The following is a 10,318-nucleotide window of genomic DNA, read 5'->3' as shown; positions in this document are numbered from 1 at the left end:
TAACTTTAAAAAATTTCACTGTTAACTACAATTATACACCATTCCAATTTTAAACTTATCCACACATATGTATTCTCTGGTAGATTTTTTCATTTGAGTAGTGAAGTGGCGAAATACGTTTTCTAAAATTTTATTTTCATGTTTTGTTCTTCTTAAGCACTCTGTTTTTCATACTTCCTAACTTAATAAAAGGACCCAGATTTCGTGTAAGTGCAATTCGTCCACAAGTACATCTCCCCTCGTCAATCCAAACTGTTCATATGATAGGGCTTGTCATATAAATTGTCCATGAAAAAATTTATATTGATTAAACTTTAAACTGAAACAACTCCATCAAAATACTTTTATTCATATATAAAAAATACACGGTCTAACCATTTTTCGCACAAATAAAATGTTGTTATCAGTGTCCGGTCAACTTGAATTTTTGTGTGGACAATTTATTTGACAATCTCTACGTTTTATACGTCTTGGATCATCGGAAAAAGATCTATAATTGTGCGAACTACATTTTGCACCCCTAAATCAAACACGAGAAAACCTTAGTCAAAAAAAATAGTATGAGAGGGTGTGGGGGCACGTGACCCCACGTGACCCTTAATAAGTCCGCCACTGGAGATACCGATTGAAGAGGTGAGGAACTTGACTCAAGTAGACATTCGATTGACTACTTAAGGGGGAGACCAGCTAAGATCTAACTTTGATACCATATTGGATTCTCTGGAGGGTTTCAATCTAAAATCGATTGACAATTATAAGGGACTTTGATTCCATTTGGGTATTTGGATGTTTTATGTTGATTTTTTGTGGGTTTTTTTTTTTGTGTTCAGTTGGCGTCTTGCCTTCTTTTAAGTTTCGGATGGTTTTTTGCCGATATGCCATTGATCCTTTTAATCTTTGTAATCCTTTATAAAGGTTAATAAATTATTTTTCCTAAGAAAAAGATAAAAGTGAGGTAGCCTCTAGATTGTACGTATTAAAGGAACTAAACTATACTCTTCGCAAGGATGATGAAACGAGGGCATGTGCATATATATTTAATAAATTAAAGGTGTTTTCAACTTTAACACCATCATGTTTTGCTAAGTTTTTTTTATTTTTTATTTTTTTCAAGCAGTATACATTAGAGGGGTCAGAGAAAAGTTAGTAAATTAGTCCACAGAGAGTCCAAATTGAATGTTGTCCATAGTTCTGAAGCCCATTGGCCATGTTTTACTAAGTTCAGAGATCCATATTCGTATATTTAAACAGAAAATTTTGTTTTTTAGGAAGGTTAATTCATGATGAATATCAAGGTCAGCAATAACTCTCGAAAATGATAGCTAGCCTTCTTACCTTAATTTTCTTTGGAAGCACCTTCCTTAATTACCCACCTAACTCCTTTTTTTAGGGTGTAATCCGTTTTTAGAAATCAGGATTTTTTTTTTTTTTGGGTATGTAACAATGTGATACTCTAGTCTCTTAACAGCATGTTCGGGATGGATAATTTGCATACCGATCCCTGCTAAATATATCAACAGACTGGTACTAATTTGGGACATTTGGGGGGGGGGGGGGGCGGGGGGCGGTTTGGTCCAGGGTCTTAAATCACAGTTACGGAAAACGTAATTGTATTGGCGATATATACGATCGTATATCAAATTCTATGGGCTAATATGTGAGTAGATCTTAAGATATAGTTTAAACAAATAAAATGCCAAAGATATATAACTAGACCATGACATTGAAGGTCCAAAATCTCGTTACGTAAAAGCTGACACGATACATAATGGCCTTTATTTAAAACCCTTATATGGTTCAAGATTTTGATTATATGCTATAGAAAAGAGTCCGTATTTTGATTCCTTCTATTATGGAGTAGGGGCTTGTTGTGCTCCTGAGTCCTTAAACGTTACTCCCTCCGTCCCTTTATTATAGTCTAGTATTCCATTTTGGGCTGTCCCTTAATAAGTGTCCATTTGGTAAAGTTAGTGGGTAAAAGTTGGTATATTGTCTATTTTGTCCCTAAAAGTATATTCTATTTTAAAAAGTTAGTGAGTAAAAAGTGTAATGATGATGGGTAAGTAGGGAAAGTGGAGGAAAAAGTTGATGTGAAAGGTATAATGATGATGTTTTTTTAATAAGTTGGAGTTACGAAGTAGGACATTTAAAAAGGGACGGAGGGAGTATTTAAATCATTCACTTTTTAGATATTGATGCGTATAACACCTACACAAATGATCAAGTTAATACTAGGACATTAATAATCCAACTATGGAACGAAACTATCTTGACAGTGTATTTATAATATCGTACTTGTCGTTAAAAAATAATCGTGCTCTGTCGTTCATATATTGAAGACAAATGTGATTCTTCGCTACCAATCTAGTTTAGCAATGTACGTCTGATTTCTTTCATGGGTCACGTTTTCAAATGTTGGGCCAAAATTTCAATGCAACGGTTATTTGTAACGCCCTCTCATATGACGTGGACCTTATGGATGTATGAATTCTACCCCATAGAAAAGAGCGCTACAAATAACCGTCGCATTGAAACTTTGGACGAGTTTGACTATTTCCATCCATTATAATCATCATGGTAACGTAGATCCCATGACAATCTAGGTTGCAAGGTGTCAATTGATTATTTTCACCGACCAAAATAAAAAAAAAAGAAATTATGCAGACATGGTACAGATCCAAAAATTGATCCAGAAACATGTGGAACCTGTAGATTTTGGTACGCCACACCCTAGATAACCTAGTTCGTACACCTGTGTTCCAGGTAAATCTATGGACCATTTTTGGGTCTTGATGTTTAAAAAAAATGCTCTTTACCTATTTTTGAATTAAGAATTTATGTAGGTTATCGACAAATTTCTGGATCTCTAACTTCGATGTTTAAAAATTGTTCTTAAATATTTCTAAATTTAGAATCAAGATACTCCAGGTGGCTCTTTCACAGTAATTGACGAAGAATATTGCGAGTCACACCCAAGTGAATCCAGCTAACTCTGAGCCCGTTCAGTTGCACGGAAAGGATGAAAAATGATGACAAAATCAATTTTCTTGTAACTTTTTGCGTGTTCAATCTATAACCAGGAAAGTTGTAGGACACATAGCTTCAATTTTTTTTACTGGGAAACACTTTCTTGTAAAACAAGTCTTGCCAAAAGGAAGAAATTCTTGTTTCCTGCAAGATTTCGGTTCCGTTCAGTTGTCGGGAATGCTGTGTGGAAAATTGGTTTCCAGAAGAAGTGACATAAAGGAAAAATTATTTTCTTTTTGTGTGTTTTCTTGACAAGAAATAAACAATAATTCTTTCCTTTTGGTAAAATCTATTTTGCAGAAAATTAAGTTTTCTCAATGAAAAAGTTGAAGTTGTAAGTGCTAGAACTTTTTTAGTAAGTGAACACGCAAAAAGTTGCATGAAAGTTGATTTTTATATTCTTTCTGCGCAGCTGAACGGGCGGGCCTTCTTGTTAGAGAACACATAGATGAAAATAAATTTCATTTTCTTTTACGTCATCTTACTTCACTTTTCTTGAGAATCAATTTTTCACACAATATTCCCGAGAGCTGAATAGGGCCTGAGAGCGGGGGTGCCAAATTGTTGGGTCTCAGATATTGGTGTTAAAAAATTACTCTTACCATTTTTTGAATTCTTTATGTTGCAATTGACATATTTAGGTAACTCTTTCACTGTCATTAATGTAGAAGATTTTTTTTCCTTTTTATCTCCTAAATTATGTACATTTTTTCTACTTAGTCCATAAACTACTAAGAGCATCCGCAATGGTAATAATCAAAACCAATAATCAAAATGTGCCACGTCAGCATTTTATTATCCATTTAGTTCATAATCAAACTTAACAACCTCTACATCCATATTGGTTATTTTTGCATCTCTAATCAAAAAACCCCCCACAATGCAAAATGCACATTTGTCTAATCACAAACGAATTTCAATTATGCACCTGACCACACCAAATTATTCGTCTTGATGAGACGATTCCAATGTGGAGTGTTTTTGAGTTTTTGAGTTTTGAGTTTGGTTATTGATAAAAGTTGTTAAGTTTGGTTATAGAATTAGTGAAATTTGATTATTTACTAAAAGACTTGTAACTTTGTTTATTACAATGTGGGGTATTTTTTTGAACATTGTTGTTAAGTTTGATTATCCAAACTCATTTGCTTATTACAACGTGGATGCTCTAATTTGATGATTTTTTTATCTCCTCAACTATCATATTGTTACCTACTCACTTCAATAGATAACGAAAATTAAGAATTTGGACGGAAAATACCATGTAAAGCCCTATTTGAGACTTTGTAGAGCAGATATTTTATTATGAGAGCCCTATAGAGATAAAAATTAGCTATGACTTTTTAGAATAAAATAATCAGAAAAATAAAATATTCGCACCAATTCAAATGAATTAAAAATTGGATTCGTTTTTGAACGGATAAATGATAAAATGACTCGTTCTTGTTGTTGGCTTCTTGCCTTCATTCTGGTTCTTGGGTAATGTTTGTTGGTGTGCCCGTAATCCATTGAATCTATATAATCTTTTTCAAAGATTTATAAAAAAAAAAATTTCTGTTATAAAACACGAGTTTCAAGGACATCTCTGTTGAGATTTTTTAGCTCTATAGTACTTGGTGTTGAAAAACCTCTCTTACCTATTTTTGAATTTAAAAAAAAAAATAAAGACATATAGAATTGGCTCTTTTGAAGTCATTGATGTGGATGATCGTGAGCCACCCAAAATATACTTAGTTTTTAGATTTGTAAACAAACAATATAATTTAATAAATGAGAGGATCATTAACGTGATTGTATGAATGATCCCCTTGGACCTTTTTTAATTGTTTAATTGCTCACATGCACAGTTATATATATAAAATCTGAATCTTGAATTTGCAATAGTGGAACATATTAGTTAGTTAGTTTGAGACAATTAGAGGGTGTACATTGGTTCCCCTTAATGTTGGTGTATAGATTTATTTACATAGAAAATTAATATCAGCATACATATGGGGAGAGAGGGAAAGAGAAGTAATAATTAAATACTCCATGTTAATAATTAAATACTCCATGTGGCCCGATCTTCTTCATAATCATATATTCATGTAGAGCTCACCACAAAGTTAATGTGTGATGACGAAAGGTGTTGTGACACCAAGTCGTAATACCCAAGATTTTTGAATAATTACTCGGAAGGGGTGTGGGCTCCATCTTGGGTCCATAATATAATTTGGATGATTCATTTTGTCTGGCTTGCAAGTATGTAATTTTTGCTAAAAGGCTCACTAATCGAATAGACATATGATTAACACTTTTTGTTATAGTTTATTATCAACACGATAATAGCCATTGATTTTTTTTCTTCAAAACAAACGTATTTCATTTGTGCAGTTACCGTTATGGCGTTATCCGAACAACCTAAATTTCCGCTTACATGAAAAAATAAACAAGCTGAAGAAAATGAATATCTAGAATAACATTTTTTTTGGCCTGCGATGAGAAAGATCACAACATGCCTCCTCGGGGAGATTCTTCTTTCTTTTCTTTTTTTTGGTTAATTTCCACTTGTAAAATGCTAGTCAAAACGGTGGCTTGTCACTTGCACAATATTTGAACATATTTCGTTGTCATTGGATCCCAGAGTACCATTGTGATATTGCCATGTATGTGGTACTGACTAAATACAATATCGTCACCACATAATGTGAGTCATTCTTTATCTCTCAACCACTCAACAAAAGCGAATTCGTAAACAGTAGGGAGAACCACATAGGCAATACCACGTGATGCTCCGAAAACGTTGAAAAATTACTCTCAAGTTACTGAGGGTGCCAACCAACTAAGTGAGGAATAAGACTTACCATGAACTGATGATGGCGTACGTATTGTAAAGCGAGGACATTAGAAGGGCTTTTGAGTCTTTTCCAGTCGTCTGTAATTAGTTGGTTGTAACCGAGATTAGTTTGTTAATTAGTTAGGAGTTAGTTTCAGTTTTGCTGAGCTGGCCTTGGCGCTCAGCTGTGTGTCAGTAAAAGTGGGTTTTCCCTCCACATTTTGTAATCAGAGAACAGAATCCAAGAATCAAGAGATGGATAGTGGATACATTTTCTCTCCCTAAACTCTCCTCTCATCTACCATCTAGGTGGTAGTCACCACCTCTCTTCAACACCTGTGCCGGTTTGAGCCTCAGGAGGCACATTTGTACTGATACTCGGTGGTGTCATTAATAGGCTTTTTTTCGAACCCGTATGTGGACTGAAGAGGGGGATTTCTCGCCGCTGTGCACCAGGTGGTGCCGTGGTGACGGCCCGTTCTCCCAGACTATAGCTATGGCTCGAACCGGACATTCTATTGGCGGGTAGGGAGCCCTTATGGTCACGCCCAATGGGAAGTTACTACGCTGGTTGCCCCCTCCCGCCCTTTTTGATGATAAAAAAAAAAACTCGATCTCCTCTCATCTCCTTCTCTAGTTTGGTTTCTAGTTTCTTATATATATATATATATGGAGTTATTAAAAAAAAAGGATTAAGTTGTTGGGTATTATTAAAATGAAAAGCAAATTTTGACAAAATCCACTAATTAACTATTGATTGATTCCTTTGCCCAGAAAGTGGAGTAATATCTAGTTCAATATGTACATATGACTATTTCAAAATGATCAAAGTGGAAACAAGGGAATACATAAGATAGTGGAGATAGATGATCAATCAGGAGAAGTGGTACCAACTATGCATTTGTTTGTTTTGCGGATACAAGCCAACCCCACACACTTAAAACAATTAATAATGAAGTAAAACACACAGAGAAGAGAAAACAAAATATTATACGGCCTACCGGCCATTGAGTCAGAGCCGGCCCTTGACTTTTAAGGGGCTTAAAACAAAAATAAAAAATGAGACTTTTTTGTTAGACTATTATACTAATAGGTAAAACATTAGGAGGGTGTTTGAAATTTAAAATTTTTTGAAGGCCTAGAGCGGCCGTAACACAAATTTTACCTCAAGGCCATCTCTGAAACTAGTCATAGTCTGCAAAGCGACAAACCAAATTGAATTAGTCGACTTCACAAATGCCATTAATTTCCACGTTTGTCAATTGAAAATTAAATGAAAGACAACTCTGAGGTACCGGTTCCTGTTTACTATATTGGATTATGTTCTAGATGAAGCTTTTGACCATAGATCTCTATATGGTCCGTATATTAAATTTTATCGATCACATGGCATTAACGTTGCAACCTATTCATTACAATTAGTTTCAGGAGAGAGAGAGAGAGAGAGATCAGTGGACCAAAATAGGTACGACACAATATTGGAACTCTTGCTTTTGGTATGTGGAGGAGTTAGAGACGGCAATATCAGTGGAGCAAAATGTGGACGACACAGCTCCGCCACTAGCTGCGTGGCTTCTATATTGTGTGGTGAAGAAAGACTCTGAAGCACTTAATGAATCTGACTTGCATATCTAAGTCGTTAATAAGAACATGAGTCGACGTTACATATGCTAGTTGTATCGAATCATCTTGTTCCTCCCTCCTCTTGTCGAATATCTCGTTCTACCTCTATGTTGTGATGACATCCCTTTCATATGGATTCAACCCCGATTCTCCCTTGTACCACAATATATATGATGTTAATACAATTTCTTCCTTAATTTGAGGCTTAGATAAACAATTTGATTAATAATAACAACCTAGTGTTTAGTGTTTAATCATTACCATCCCATCTTGTTTATATTGTTCTCAAAATACAGTATAACAATTTTCTCCAAACCTATTGTAAAGGAAACTTTACATTTTTCAGCAAGCATGCATCTAGTTATCTTGTATAACTAACTTATTAATTTAGTTTAAGTCAGCAAAGAGATAAATAACTTTAGATAGATAGATAGATAGATATCATTTTCTACCCCAAATCATATCAATAAATCTGCAAGTGAAGTTTGTGTTCGTGTACATATCCTCCCACATGACCCGGGGATGCTGCTGAGCCAGCTCCCTGCCGAGCGGGATATAAAGCGGCCTATCTGGCTGTTCATCACCTCGGCACGGACAGCTCGAGTCGAATCTGAGCGCATACAAATTGCATGCAAATCTGAATCGTTCATCGTTTGGTTAAAATCCAAACTGTCGATTGCAGAGACGATCGACCGCTCTGCAGGGTGCCGCCAAGCAGCATCCCCATCCCCATTCCCACGTATAGGTATAGATATTTAAAAGCCTATTATTTCACGAGTCATGACAGCAATTTAATTTGTCACGAGGGAGACAGGGTAGCTGGCAAGAGGTGGAAGTGGGGTTTGTCCCTTTAGATGGATTCCACACACATGTTGAAGCCTAACCTTCTCGTGTTTGTCATTTTCAAGCCCATATAATAAATAAAAATATATATCATATATTCATTTCTGGATCGAAGATGATATATATTGATGGGTGGATGGGGTTTCATTTTGTGGTTTTGCTGCATTTGGTATATTTTTTCTGCTTCTATTTTGGTCACAAATGATGAGATGAGAGCATCTTATCACAAGAGGATGTTTTTCTGGCGGTGCATTCTGGGATAAGAAAATCTTTGAGAACATGTGTTAGCGCTATGTTTGGATTCCTAGTATTATATTACAATAAATAAAAAGAAGTTTACCAAAAAAATAATAATAAAAAAAAAGACGATTGATAGGACAAGAATCTAGTACGACGCAGGAGCACATCCAATCCAGTCCCTCATGGTCCAGTCCAGTTATGTGTTATTTATGGGCTTTTTCTGGGTCCTTAACAATGATCGAAAGTTTTGGAACTGTTCATTTTTTAGAGCTCGCCGAGAATAATAATCACATCAAAAATCATGTTGATCCGATACCATTTGGTATGATTTTGAAATGTATTGAGCTTCGTATAATTGTGTTATATGGATTGTATTCCAGTGGGCACACTTGTTTTTTTTACAAACTTAATGCATTTCGAAATCATATCAAATGGTATCGGATCAACGTGGTTAATGTTCTTGATAAGCTAAAAGGTGAACGGCTCTGATTACTATTGTGGGCCTGAGAAGGGCCTACAAATGCCCCAAAACTGGACCAGACCACAAGGGACTGGACGGGATATGCTCCCGAACAAGACTAACACAACCGAATTATTTTTTTATTCCTGGTAATGCAAAGTGTTTCGGGCCGCCTTGCGTGTACGTCGAACTAATTTCTTACATACAACCTCTTCTGCCATCTTTTCACGCTCTTGCTCGTGGGAGTGAGGTGTCGCTTACATCTCCCGAATATTATTTTTTATAGTCAATAGAGCTAGTAGTGGGATCCAATATTGTAATGTTGGATACGGATCCGTCAAATTGGAGATTTCGTCATTAGAAATGACATTGATGCATAAATGAAGTTTTGAAATTACGTCGTCCCATACTAAAGTTGTACTACCATAAAATTTTATGGAGAAGATTACATTAATAATTGTCCATCGACACTTACATATATAATGTAATTCATTACAAATTAATCATCTAACTTACGCGAATCTCAATTATATTTTTTTTTGATTCAGTCAAAAACAGACCATTAATAACGTCGTGACTAAAAAATTCACAAGAGATATTCTATCCATAGCCTTATGTGAGCCCGCAATCAACTAGATGGTGCGTGAGTTGGGTTGGATATCCGAAATTATTTAAATAAAAAAAACAGGTGTATATAATTGTGATAAGTACAGACTTGTGTACGACTTGTGGCTCGAAAGTTTATAGTAATATATAGTTCCAAGCTTGACGCACGCAATGACATAGAAGCTATGAAACTTTATTAACGTGTTTTCCATTATTGGTTCTGAACAACACATGGGAAAGAAAATCAACTTGGACTTCGAACTGTCGGATCGTGCATTTGACGGCTCGGATTTCATCTCGACAACCAAAGATTGAGTGCCGTTCATTACCGAGATGAGATTCGAGCCGTCGAATGCACGATCTGATGACTCTGAGATGCGCAGCACGGTGCTACGCTGATCACTGCACAGCACCATCTCCAATTCAATGGACAATCATGCACAACGTTACATAAGCTTTTGTTTTTTTCTATGGAAAATAAAGATGCCTACTTTTCTCATCTTTGCTCGTTTGATCATTCTACCATATTTCTGAATTTTTTTAAAAGAACAATCTAAACATTTTTTTCCAAAACACATTCCCATTTTAATTCTCTTAAGAAAGAAAAAAATTCTAGAAAATTATTTTTCGGTATATTACTGTAAACGACCTAAACAAGTACTGCTATTTTTTTAAGTACTTATTTTCCGCTTTATAAGGTAGGTTAT

The sequence above is a fragment of the Rhododendron vialii genome, chromosome 3a, assembly GCF_030253575.1.
Source record: "Rhododendron vialii isolate Sample 1 chromosome 3a, ASM3025357v1".
NCBI classification, from domain to species: domain Eukaryota; kingdom Viridiplantae; phylum Streptophyta; class Magnoliopsida; order Ericales; family Ericaceae; genus Rhododendron; species Rhododendron vialii.
The sequence above is the reverse complement of the archived record's forward strand: the minus strand, read 5'-3'. Positions refer to the sequence as shown.